Source organism: Nannospalax galili, unplaced genomic scaffold (assembly GCF_000622305.1).
Source record: "Nannospalax galili isolate Female #2095 unplaced genomic scaffold, S.galili_v1.0 scaffold307, whole genome shotgun sequence".
Lineage (NCBI taxonomy): Eukaryota > Metazoa > Chordata > Mammalia > Rodentia > Spalacidae > Nannospalax > Nannospalax galili.
The window spans coordinates 6,988,230-7,002,620 of NW_008359625.1; positions in this window are offsets into that span (position 1 = coordinate 6,988,230).

Consider the following 14,391-nt stretch of genomic DNA (forward strand, 5'->3'; position numbering starts at 1 on the left):
TACTGACCTGTATCGAGGTGACTCTGTGGTTTTGGCAGCAACAGCACAGGCCCAAAGAACAGCGAAGAAACCTTTGAAAGCTCATGCCAGTGCTTAGGAGTAGGCGAAACAGGCCTAAAAGATTACTATTTCCTGGTTTATTCTCTCTTCTACCTGCTTTTGTTTTCCAGGTGCCATCTCAATCTAATCATGGTTATAAATGCACTGAAGCCAGAGAAATTCATTAATTAAGCTACACTTGTATAATGCACCTACTGTACATCTCATTCCGCTCTGTGACTCTGGGCACTGTGTCTTCTCCATACTTGAACTTCCTCATCTACAAAATGAGGATGGTGATAACTCTTTACCTCATGGTATATTAAGGGTGACAAAGAAATTGCAAAGTGATTTGCAAACATGAAGGGTTGTATTAATTATGCACTCTCCAAATTCCCCTTCAGTGGCGGAGCCTCCACTAAAATAGAATGGTGCCATCTAGGTGCTGCCGAGAGGAGACTTTAGAGAGAGAGAGGCCATCTTGGTTGCTGAACTAGACTGTATCCATCCAATCCAAGCACACAAGACTCACCTCTTCATTCAGGCCCTCTGGAGAAATTGCCTCCTTGATGTTCTCCACCCCTGCCAGATTTCCTTTTGTCCAAAGCCGCTTTTGCAAAGCGCACTCTTATCTCTGATTGTTACCAGAAGTGATAGAATGAGTAGATAACGTGGAAGCAACATATGTGAGCTAAAACAGTTTACTTCTAACCCAGATATGGGGTCAATACCTTGTTTATTTATTTTTTTGAATGATTCTCCCATGACCATTTCTAACTGTCCAGGTTTAAGTTGGGGAGCAAGTCAGATTCTGAAAGCTTTGAAAGTTCTTTCATGTTTTGATTGAGTATCAAGGAAGGAGAGTCTGCTTTCTCTCGTCAGGTGGTAAAGCCAGTGACTTTATCAGAAGCCTCTGAGTTGTATGTGGTCCTCTGGGTGGTGGTTCAGTTAGGACATATTCTCAGTATCCTAGATTCTAAACAGGAGCAGACTTGACTTCCAGAAGAATCTCCACACGTTTTTCTTTTCTGTGGATTAAATATCAACATTGTGTGGAGACTTTCTCTTGCAGAAGTTCAAGTCCTTGCTCTCTTTATAACTAGAGCCCAGCCAATGATGGGAGAAATGGCCCACCTACAGGGGTAGTTTGTTCATGGTCAAGAAACAGAAAACTGGGCCCCAACCTAGGAGTTGCCCAGCCACAGCTCATCCTGCTGTTTCTCTACACATGCCAGCCTCCAACTCTTCATGCCCAAGGCCTGGCACTGCTCCCTAGGGAACCAACCCTATTGTCCCCCTTCTCTCTCCCTGGACCCCAAGCTTTTCCTCTCCTTTCTGGGTGGCCCGCAGGCCGGTTCTCATTTGTACTTGCCAGTGCGTCTGTGTTGTGAGTGTGACGATGCCTTTTACACAGAGTTTCCTGGAATCACTCTCCTGCCCCCCACCCCCGCCATGGTGTGACTGTTTTGCTATTCAAGACTATCTGTAAAAATGTACAAATAAAAGTGGAAACAGAAAATAAAGGGGAGGGGTATTGTGACTATTCAAATGCTGGAATATAGCCCTCAGTTTTCTGAGGGCTTATGAGGACTACCCTAGAATCCTGACTCTGGAGGCACTTGAAGGGAGGGATGCTGTGGCACAGGAGATTTTTCTGGTTTCCCTGGTGGTCACTCTTGTTTGTTTCAAACTCTCTGTTCTGAAGACATTTGCCTTTAAGGTAAAATAGGTACCCCCCCCCAAATAAAAGCATATCATCAGAGTCAGAAGAGTAAGGGTCATGACCAAGGACAACCCAAAGACTTGACCTGGGTTGACATTAGTGACTTTGTTAATGGCTCACCTGGGACCTTAGGCGACTTTTGTTACCTCACCATGTCTCTGCCTCCTCTCAACCTCACAGGGAGAAGGGTGGCTTCTGTGACTCACAGGCTCCAAGTCTCCTCGTCCATTCTGCTGCTATTTTTAGAGACTGCACCGGTGGTGGTTGTGTGCTTACTGAACTGAGGCAGAGCAGGAGAGGCTTTCTCCTACTACCCTTGCCCCCTGCAGCCTGCACGCCTCAGAAAGTAGCCTCAAGCCAACAGCCAGTTTGTGCTTAAAGTCCAAAGCCTTTTATCTACCTTTTCAGTCTCAGATGCCTTTTCCCACCCACTCTGATGATGTCATTTTGCTCTCTCTTCTACAGAGCTTTGTTGTACAAGGCTGGGGTAGGAGGAAGAGCATCAAGAGAGATGATGTCTGTGAATTGCTTTGCCACCTGTGGCTTGCTCTACAAATGGGGCTTCCTGTGTCAAAAGCACAGTCTGGCCAATGGACACTATGAAATGGGAATGAAGAAGGCAGTGGTGGGGCTGGGATGGAGGCTGTGGGTATAAGATGTAGTTTGAGCTTAGAGGTTAGATAAAGAGACCTTTGAGATGGAGAAATAGCTGGACCACCAGAATGCCCTAAGCAGAGTGGCAGAGAATTCAAGGCAGTAACCCTGAAGCAGGAGGACGAGGGATCCTGCAGGCTTGGATCATAGTGCTTGAGAAGAACAGATGCCCCAGGGAGAGATGCACATCGAACTTGGCCTGTGCCATCTCTTCTCTACTTCATGTTATAGACACCTCATTCTAAAATTTCTTCATCTCCGATTGTCCATGGTGACCATCTTTCAGACCAGTACATGAAAGGTGATTTAGACCACCACTGTCCAATCAAATTTGATGCAAACTACATATTTGATTTCAAATATTCTACTATCTGTATTTTAAAGCTTGGACAAAACAGGTAAAATTAATTTTGCTATGATTTTTAACCCAGCATATCAAAAATATTAGCACTTCAACATGAATCAACATAAAAGTTACTGGTATATTTTCTGTTTATTTTGAATAAAATCTAAATCTAAGGCAAATCTTACTCTGAGAAAACATCTGAGACTGGATCAGCCACATTTCCAGTGCTCAAAAGCCATGACAGGCTTCTGGTTAGTGTCTAGAACAACACAGAGTTAGGTCTTTTCAGAGATTGAGCGAGATGCCCTTCCAATGAGTCCCGCATTATCACAGATCTCGTGGAGAACAGAGGCAGAGGCTGGATTAGCTGAATAGAAAGCAGAGCTACATGCAGGGTGCTGTCTCAACCTTTGGGGGTTCTATTAACCTGCTTAATAAGGGGAAAGAGCTACTGCTGTGAACCCTATGTCCTATCTGCCTCAAAGGGCATCAGCACTGTCCCTGGGTGTGCCCCTAATGACCTGTCAAAGTCCTAGGGAGAAAGCAGGTCATTCCCTTCAGCTGTAGGAGCATCAGCTACTGCCTGACCTTATCCAGATAGATGTCCTCTATCTCAAGATGGGGCCAGGGAAGACAGGCCTCTCCCCTTTGTCAAAAATAAATGTCTCTTCCACTGCTTGTCCTCTGGTGGAGTCACCCGCTAAGAACATCTCACTGATATTAGAAGCTGCTTTCTCCATCCTTCAATTTCCTGGATTGTTAACAAATCTTAAATGCTAAATCAGAGATACATGGGGCAGAGCAGTAGCCAGAGGAAGACTAGGCGTCCTAGGAGGTGGCAGTAATGAGTTCTGTCCTTACACTAGGACCCGAGCCACCATTGCCTACCTCCCCTTTCTGCTTTAGACAGCTTCCTTGCATTTGGAGAAGCCCCTTTTGTGAGGGAGAAGGCAAGTAGTGAGTTCTTAGTGCAGAGAACTGAATCAAATATAAGCAGCCAGCCTCTGGGCATTCTCAAATCATTTCCAAGAGCCAATATGACAAGGTTTAATTCATTTAAAATATATCATTCTGAGCCCTGTGTTGCCGAGCTAGAGAAAATGAGCCGACTTGGTGAGTATGTTTTATATGTGGTCATTAGACAGGGACCATCACCCGCAAAACTCTAAAACACCTGGAGTGTTTATGGCCCACCAGATTATCGCTCAGTCAATATAAATTTATTTACCTTCACTTTAATTTGCATAGTGCTTTCTGATTGGTTAGACACGGAGTGGTGTATACTGCGGGATTCTTAACAACCACTCTCCCCTTGGAGGTAGAAATTCCTGTGGTTATTGGTGCTAAAATAAGATTAAATATTATGTTAATTTGTTCTGATATGATGTGAATAAATGTATTGTTTAATCTTAACAAGAATGCTACATCTTATCAGATCTATTGTACTGTCTGTTTCTTCTCATAATTAATTACGGGAAAGGTGATTCAAACCAGATCTTGAAATTCCTGGTACTCTGAGAGAGACTTAACTGGGAAGTGGGAGGGGGGAATGAAAAGGGAAATTGCCAGGTTCCTGTGACTTTGAAAGGACTGAGGAAGCAGAGTGTTTGGGGACTTCACTGAAACTGACTGCATCTTGCAATTTTCTTTTTCAAATTGGCAGAAATATTGTATTTCCATCGATTGAAGAAAAAAAGTGTCTGGTAATTAATTAAATGACTTGTTCATGGAAAAATAAAAATAAATAACCTGTCAGTTGTGGAATGTAAACTGATTAAACAATTAAATAAAGAAGATCATGTTGTGTGTTTTAAGAGATTGTGTCTGCTGTCTGTTTAAGGGGTGGGTGAGGATGAGGGAGGGGAGTGTACAGGCTACAGCGTTTGATGGAGAACAGTATTGTCCCCTGAAGTTTTGTATAGAAATAAATAGTATAGCTCTTACACAACCAGGTGAAAATTGTAGTCCAGACGGAAACTGACAGTAAACGTTTCAGTGATGAGTAGGCCAAAGGTCTGTGCCTCGAGTGTTGGGTGAGGAAAGAAAACATGTAGAGTGATTCGAAAGGGAAAAGAGGAAGGAACTTGTTCTTTCTCTGCCATCACAGACATTAATAACAAAAACATTTAAAGGCTATGTGAGGTATTGACATTCTCGTTACATTCTAGCTAGTTCTCAGTGAAGAGAGAAACATCTTGGTTTTCGTAATCTCTGTCCTTAACATAGTCAGTCACAGTTCCCTTCTATCCATACTCTTTAAAAGCTTCTGGTGCATGCACGCCTGAGTAGGAAAGCTGGGGGGAAAACAAAGTTAGCTGGAGGTAAGTGCTTTTAAAAATAGTCGTATTTCTCACTCAGCATCTCTGTGTTTAAAGAAAAGAAACTGGCTCTGTGTGATAAAAGTGGAAAAGTAGTTCTCCACAAGGCATGGATATATGGAGACCTGGGTAGCCAGACTCCTGTCCAGTTGTGATCTAGCCCCTGGGATACATTTGCCGAATTCTGGACTCCACAGATTGCCTGGCTGCTGTTCCTGCCCTGGAGATGCACGTGGCTCCCTCTACTGCCACCTCCACCAGAACGAGTCCCTGTGTCCCTGCTTCGAGCAGACAGTAGCTCTTGTATCAGAATCCCAGGTGGGTTTACCATGGAAGGAGGACAGGAAACGCACACAGTCTCTTCAGCTTCTCTCTTCTGCCTCCCACCAAAATTCATGGAGTAAACTATTCCTCAGACATAGATGCTAGGTAGCCAAATAGGGAAAGATATTCCCTAGAGTGGGATACTGTGGGGTAGAGGAAGGATCCCTGAGTGAGTGATATGTCACTGTATCTCTGTCATGGCCTTCATGATAGCAGCCACAGTTACTGGCCTCTGTGGAAAAACAGGCATAGTGTTGGGAAGTATACAAGAAGACCTGCGATAGTAGCTCTCTTCCTGCATGGGTCTAGTTTGATATACAAGCATTGAAAGAAGCTGTGGGTTGTTTTTAAAGAACGCATCTTGGGAGCAATGGAAATAAACAGCAAAGCATTTCAAAAGTAGATGGGTCAGAGGAGGATGACATAGGGAATAGATGTGGAGACGGTATTCCAAGTGGAGAAAAACTTGAAGAAAAGGAGATCAGTGTCCTAAGTTGCTCTCTTGCTGACTCATCGTGGATGTGATGTCCCTTGGAAAAGAGAGAAATGGAAACATCGATCTTAAGTGAACATCCTCAAGGGAAGGAAGGTGGAATTTAAAGGCCTCTCCCCCACTGGACAGGGGTGGTTAGAACCAGGCAGATGCACTTACAAGGCCCTGTGACTTCAGTGTGGCAGCCTACTGACTGAAGGGGTGGATGGAGTCACTAGCAGCTATCTAAGGTAGCATACCCCATGCAGTGCCCAGTAGACTGCCTAGGGTAAGCCTCAAAGAGATTAACAGTCTGTTCTCCTTTTTCCAATTACATACAACTGTGATTTCTGTGTCTGTCATGAATTATGTAGCCCACTGAGTTGAGGAGAGAACTGGGTTTGGGGGAAACGCACCTAAGCCTCATCATCTTAATCCAATGCCTCCAAGTACAAGTAGCCCTACAGGGAGAGCTGTTAAATAATTTCAGAAAGGCAGCTCCAAGGTTTACAACTGAGTCACCAGTATACTCAGGGTGGTCCCTGGAGAGGCACTCTAGGAAGCCTTCCTTCTCTGAGTGCTCACCTGGCTGTCTTTTCTACTAGCCTAATGAAACCATGCTGTGTCTTGTGGCATTTAGCACTGAATGGCATTGTCTTAAAGAGTAAGGATTCTAATGTATCTTTGTATTCTGGTATGATAAGTCTTGGTGGGTAGTAAGTAAACACACTGATTTGAATCAAACTAGTCTGTCCCCATCTATTCACTCAAGTTAGTCCTTAGTGGCTAGTGTTAAATCCTTCAAGGTCACCTTCAGATTTGGTGATTTGCTTGAAGGACCAACAAATACAGAAAAGCTGTTATACTCAAGTTATATAGTTACACTGTATTCCAGAATACAGATTAAAATTAGCAAGGATAGGGGCTGGAGAGCGAGCTCAGCAATTAAGCGCACTGACTGTTCTTTCAGAGGACCCAGTTTCAATTCCCAGCACCCACATGGCAGCTAACAGCCATCCACAGCTCCAGTTCCAGGGGAATGCTACACCCTCTTCTGACCTCTACCAGCATTGCATGACAGAGGTGCACTTACACACAAGCAAGCAATACACTCACACACATAAAATAAAAATAAAGCCGGATGTGGTGGCACATGCCTTTAATCCCAGCACTTGGGAGGCAGAGGCAGGCGGATCTCTGTGAGTTTAAGGCCAGCCTGGTCTTAATGAGTTCCAGGACAGCTGGGGCTACAGGGAGACCCTGTCTCAAAAAAAGACCAAAATAAATAAACAAACAAACAAACAAATAAATAAATGAATGAAATGAAATGAAAAAAGTAAAGTTAGCAAGGGTAAAAGATGCACAGACAGACTTGCACGCTTCCAGTCATTTCCTCCAGTAGATTTATACAAACAGCACTTGATTCTCACACAAATGCTTTGTGGCAATGTAGTCAAAGTACTCAAGACCATGGAGCATACCTAAGCTTTCAAGAATTTTTGACTGTTAGTCATGTAAAGACAAACTGCCCATGAAACTGACCTTACTGTATTAGTTACTATATTAGTTACTTTTCTCGCTCCACTGACAAAATACCTGAAAAAAAGAAGGTAAGGAAGGAAGGGTTTATTCTGGCTCATAGTTTCACGGTATACTCTATTATGGCGGAGAAGGTGTGTGCCATCACTCCTGGCCCTTATGTATTCATTTTAGTATCTCTATAAAACTCCTTTCTGCTCGGTCTATTTATGACTTTTAGAGTAAGCACCAGGGGACCAAGGCCAAGTAACTGGGTCCTGTTTCTCCTGTTGAACAGGTGTTGGGGTGGCATGAACTCTATAGCAGCTGCCTCAGAGAGATATGAAGGTTGTCATCCACAATGGGAGATCAGAATCAGACAGTTCTAGAAGAACTGTTTTTACCTTTTCTTAAGAAAAATTGGGCCATGTGGCCAAGTGGACTTGAAGATTAAGGAGATTAGAAACCTTAACAGCAGTTCTGTGGTGTTAAAAAGTATGGGGCAAAGTATTTAGCTCATGACAGTGTAATTACAGATGTAAAAGTGTCAGACTGCTTTGGTGACGAATTGACACCAAACTCTAGTAGTTTAACCTTGAGCAAGATATTTGGCTACTTAGTGTCTCATCGCCTCCCTCCTCCATAAGTGGAGATAATAATAATGCTGATCTTGGACGGTATTGTGAGGATAAAAAGCAGTGGTTGGTGTATAACACGCACATTATATAAGTGTTTATTATTATATAATTAAAATTATATATGGTTTCTTGAAAGTTCCATTGACTAATGAAACTTAATCAGCTGGTGTGACGCTGAGGCTGAATCACAACAGAGCCTTGAAGGACAACAGTAGAAAGGGATTTTTGCTGACCACCTCTGGAAAGGTGATGGTGTATCCAGTGGCCTAGAGACCTGTCCCTACAAGTGTCCTTTGGCATCACTGTCTGGGGCATGACTGTTTCCAGTTCTATGGGGCTGTGGTCTCTACAAGAACACTGCCCACAGTTCCTCCTGCCTACTATAATTGATATTATTGATACTTTCTCTGTGTCCCAATCTCTCAATTGTTTGGGGGTAGAGATAATAGCCCCTCCCAGGTCCCCACCCATTCCCAATGAGGCAGCGAAGACTGTGAACAGAGCTTTCCATATACCTTCTAAGGTCTTCTTGTGCTGTCATTGGTGTTCACCAAAGGAGAGCTACCAGAGTCAGGGGTGGGTGATCGCCTTAGCTTTTTGTCCTTATTTTTCTATGCCCTTCATATTTTGGCACTGTGCTGCTTAGACTAAAGAAATTATCCTCCACCCCAAGCTACAGGAAAGAAAACAATACAAACCCCCCACCCGCCGCCATGCTCCTTATGTATGAAACTTTTTTGAGCACATATTTTGTATCAGACACTGTCCTGGGTCCTGCATGTGGAACAATGAACAGAACAGCCAGAAATCTGTGCCTTCAAGGAGTTGGCAGCATAGTGCAGGGGAGGAAGAGACAGCTTATGAAAGTAGTCGTTATGGTGATAATTATTAAGAGAAAATAAGTCAGGAATGGAAGTGCTGGGGGTGTTTGGTCTTAAATGGTAAGATGATGTCCCCTAATGGAGGGCAGGAAGTGGGAACAATTTGTGTTTCGAGGACACAGATTCCAGCCCTTGGGTCAGACTTAGAAACACAAGATAGGTATGGTGGAGGGAGCAAGTGAATCCATTCTAAGTTGATTATTTGATGCAATTTTATTCCATCACACTGTTCATGTGAACTGTAGGATTCAAAATGAGGGTTTCACTACCTTTCGTATTGATAAGCCATTGTTTTCTTTTCCTCCCCCAAATCAACCTCTTAGCATTGAACCAACCAAATAAAATTGAGGCTCCTTTGGCTCCCCTTAGTGCTGAGAATAAACCACTGAGATGATCATTCAAAAATAGTTTTAAATGGGGTTAACATCTCTGCTGTAGTGACTCTCAAGCCACCAGGCATCTTCAGCCATCTGTATCAGAATATGAGGACTTTGTCTATGACAATACAATTCACTGTTGCAGACTTCAGAGAACACAAATTATTTTCGTGTTTGAAGAGCCCTTGAAGACATGAAAACCTCTGTAAAGTTTTAAACATGGTCATCATGTGCCGTCTGAGGATCTTGTCCATAAGAAGTTTGATGTTTTCTTAGGAAGTCTAGTGCTATTTCCTCCTAATTGAACTACTCTCTCCTGGAGGAAGGAGGGAGGCTCATAAGGCTCAGGATGCTAAGAAAACGTCCATGACTCCTATGCCCCTCCTCAAGATTATGGAAGCAGTACAATACAGTAGCTGGGGGGAATTAGACTTTGGATGCCTGTAACCTATGCAGTGAGCCTCAGGGATGCAGTTTTCTTGTGTTATCATCCATGCTGGGGCAGGGCTTATTGCTTTCTAGTTACCCATGCTCCCGTAAATAACCCTAAAAAATTGATTGGTTCACCAAGCTAGGCTGGAGTGGAATCATTTCTTCGATCTTTCACCAAAGTGCTCTATCTGGGATGAATGGACACTTGTTCATGTTTTCCCAGTAAAAAGTCACATGATGAGGAAAAAAAAAAAGTCATTTCAAGAAATAAAAATATGAATGTTGAGCAACATAAAGAGGTTTTTCTTATTCTGTGTCTCTTTGTCCTACAATGGTACCTTTGAATTCCATTCTCTTAATCCTCTCTCCAGTCTCTAAATTCTCTGGATGTTTACCACATAATTAGTGGCTTTTATTTTTAAATATTAAAATTTTATTTTAAATTTAAAATTAATTAATTTTTTTCCATAGTATCAAACCTAGGGCCCTGTGCATGCTCCGTAAGCACTGTACCCCGAGACATAACCTCGGCTTGACTGATGATTTTAATTTAATTTGATAAAAGCTCTAAAATTGTGGATCCTAAAAGTTAATTATCTTTGAGGTTCATAGGCTAAAACAGTAAAGGGTTAGGAGCAAAATATAATTGACTTTGATAATCTATATCTACAAGGTGAGTAGGAAGACCCCTTATAATGTACAGCTTTAGTTTGTAAAGTGATGTCTATGCAAAGTAATTCTCATTAATTCTGAACTGATTGGTCGTAAAACCAAATGGCCTTCAAAAAGTACTCTAGCTATCCAAGCTTGAGAATTTGGATTCTAGTTCCCAGAGGCCTGCCTTTTAATATAACTTTCAAATGCTGAAGAACTGAGCTTCGACTACACTAAAATTAGGACTAAGCAAAAATAAAATCTATCCTATTTTGAAGGCCAAGTTTGGATTCATCTTATTGAATATTGCATGTCCTAGCATATGCATTTTCTTCTAGAATATCCCAGTTCCGCTTATACTAAAGAGTTTTCTGAAATTAAAATATGTAATGGCCAGGACTAGAGAGATGGCTCAGTGGTTAAGAGTACTTGTTACTACTTCTGTTCTTGTAGAGGATCTGGGTTCAGTTCCCAGCACCCACATGATGACTTGCAACCACCTGTAACTTGAGTTCCAGGAAATCCAGTGCCTTCTTCTGGCCTCCACACGCACCACGCATACATGTGATGTATATGCATATATGCAAGCACTTATATGTATAAAATAAACAAATATTTTTAAACGTACTGACTTTAAGCTATTTGAAAGGAATGTCTTGGTGTGGAATTTTATCTACACTAAAAACTAGGATTTTTTTTTAAAAAAGGATTCTATAGGATAATGTAAGGAAAATAAAAAAAGAAAGTAGAAGATGAGAAGTAGAGGGGATCTAGTATAACCTCCCACCCAAAGACAGCCAGCTTACCTCCCTAACCCAGTTCCTTCCTACTTAATACTTGCTAAAATGCTTGTAATCATGTTGGATGTATAGGACAGGTGTTTTGTAAGCTGGCTTAGGAAAAATGAGAAATGCTGTCTTCTTCACGCTAAGTGTTTCGTTCTTAGGTCTGTAATTTCCTCCTTCACCATGGAAATGCTCTGCCTTGGAAAGAGGCAGACCTCTGAGCAGGAGCTTTAGGCTTGATCCAGGGCCTGGCTCAGTGCTGCATTCTACAGGTTGCCTTCAAGAGCATGATGGTGATATTCCATGTTTAATTTTGCTTTAATTACCACTTAAGAGTTAGTACAGGGACTAGAGAGATGGCTCTGCAGTTAAAAGCACTGGCTGCTCTTGCAGAGGACCCGGATTTGATTCCCAGCACCCATGTGGCAGCTAACAGCCTGCTGCAACTCTATTTCCAGGGAACTCCAGTGCCCTCTTCTGACCATTGTGGGCAATGCATGACACAGGTACACTTACACACAAGTAGGCAATATACTCATACACATAAAAATAATAAAGTATTTTTTAAAAGAGTTAGTACAAAGCCAGCTGTGGCCTGGATTCTCCATCATTCAATGGATTTTCTTTTTCGAATGGTCATGGAACTTTTACTTTTCCTGTCTTTAGCCATTCTGAAATATTATGTACTGGATATTCTGTTGTGACCTATTACTTCCCTCATTTCTCTTTCCTTTCTCACCTTAATATCTACACACACACACACACACACACAGTGGAATCCCACTGATAGATTAGAAATAACTTGAAGTTATAGCCAGGAGACTAGGGGAAAGACAGTCAAGGTTTAGGGAGTTGATATGGTCTCAAGATTTCTGCATATTTTTGTCAAATAGACTACAGTGAAAATGGCACCTCTTAGGTTAGGTAATATACAGCCTGGACAACTTTCATAGTGTGCACTGATACAACACTAAATCCAATAGCTGAATGTAAGTGCAGGTTGAGGCAGAGCTTAAAAGCAATAGAGAGCTGACACTTGCTTATTTGTACAAGTGCAGAGGGGACACATGCCTGCAGCTGTCCAGTTGTTGGTGAGTAACGACTATTGCCTGTTTGGCAGAATTTGATGTGGTAAGGCAGGGTCTCCCAGGCTGCATGATTTATAGAGCCTGACTACAAAGAATAAGGCTGGGTCTCTCATTCTCCTCCCAACCATCTCACGAGCTGTAGAAGCTTGGAATAGTGGTTGCAATTGACCTGGGAACAGTGCTGGCATACTTATCTTTATGAGTGGCATTGTGACCCTTAAAAATGATTGAGGTCATGGTCTCCATAGCTGAGAACCTTGGAGCTGGGGATGTAGCCCTGTTGGTAAAGTGCTTGCCTAACATGCACAAAGCCCTAGGTTCAGTCCCCAGCAGTGCATAAGATTGGCATGGTGGCATAAATCTGTAACTCTAGCGTTTGAGGGGTAGAGTTAGGAAGATCAGCAGCTCAAGGTCATCCTTGGCTACATAGAAAGTTTGAGGTTAATCTGAGATACAAAAGACCATCTTGGAGGGAAGGAAGGGAGGGAGGGAGGGAGGGAGGGAGAAGGAGGGAGAGGGAGGGAAGAAGGAAGGAAGGAAAAGAAATGAAGTCATTGTGAATGATGATAAGGCTAAGATTAGCTCCTACCTCAAACAGGAAATTTGAACACAGGAACACACACACTGGGGAAAAGTCATGTGAATGTGAAGGCAAAAATCAGTGTAACAAGTCCACAAGCCGAGGAACACCAACGACAGTTGATACCCTCCAAACTCTAGAGAGCAGCCTGGGCTGGATTCTCCCGTGCAGTCTTAGAAGGAACACTCCTGTCAATATCTTAAACCCAAACTTCTAGCCACCAGAAATGGGAGACCAAAAATCTGTTGTGTAAGCTACCCAGTATGCCACTTTGCTGTGACAACCCTAAAATTCCTAGTGTCTAGAAGACCCGTGACCATGGACTCTTAATCTCCAGAGACATCCTTGTTGTTTTAAAGAAGGGTTGCTTTCCCCGGGCCATATGTCCTAAGCCCTAACACAGCAGTGACCTTTGCTGCTTTCTCCAGAAGCTCTCACACACTGAGCCTTGCTGAGGCTTCAACTCTAAATAAGCCCTTTATGTGTGTTCTCAGTCACTCCTCACCAAGACTCTGTGCAGAAAGCATAACCATGATACATCTTTGTCTATGAGAAAATAGCTCACAGAGGTTAGAAGACATTCTTGAGGCCCACACAGCTGGTCCAAAGCTAACAGGGTTCCAAACCCACATTTCTATGGCTCTAAAAAATCTCATATTTTGCCTGACCATAGTGTAAATTTCTTCCCAGTTTATATCTTAATGACTTCAAAATCTTTAAAAGTCTTTAACTTTATTTCTTAATTTTTCCCTTTAGATTCCTTCCATAAATCTAAGACTTCCTATTTTGTTACAGATTCATATTTTTATTGAGGAGAGGGAAAGTACTCCCTGTGGTCAGTACTCTCCCATAAAGTCAGAAATCAGACAGTAAGATTTGAAGCTTTTGTTGACCAACAGCATTCTCTTCTATTTTCTGAGCACATGCCTGTGTGCCTGGCACCAAGCTTACCACCTTACATTGTCATCTTGTTCCATCTCTGTGCCAACTCTCATTATTTAGATTTGAGTTGAGGAGACTTGACAAGGTCACACAGAGTGGGATGTCAGGATCTGCCCAAAGAATCTATGTCTTTGTTTCATTGAGTATAATTTTCCTAGTAAAGAGAATATACAAATAAAACATGAAAGGGCTTGGAATCTAGGCCTTGCTGCAAGAAGAACATTATATATATATATATTATATATATATTATATTTATTATATATTATATATATATTCTTCACCTGGCCCCCACGGAGAAATCCTTATCCTTCCACTCTGGAACCTCCCACCTGATTGGAACCTGGCAACCATATTGAAATTATACACCTCATCTCTTCAGGCTTAAACTCTCTCAACAGTTTACTAAAAAGCTTCTGTACAACTGAAGAAACAACCAAGGAAGTGAAGAGGAAAATTATTGAGTAGAAGAAAATCTTCACCTGCTACACATTTGACAGAGGATTAATATCCAGAATATACAAAGAACTCAAAAAAAAAAAAAACACCAAAGAAACAAGAAAATAAATGACCCAATAAAAAGATGGGCTAAGGACCTGAACAGTTTACTGTTAGACTAAG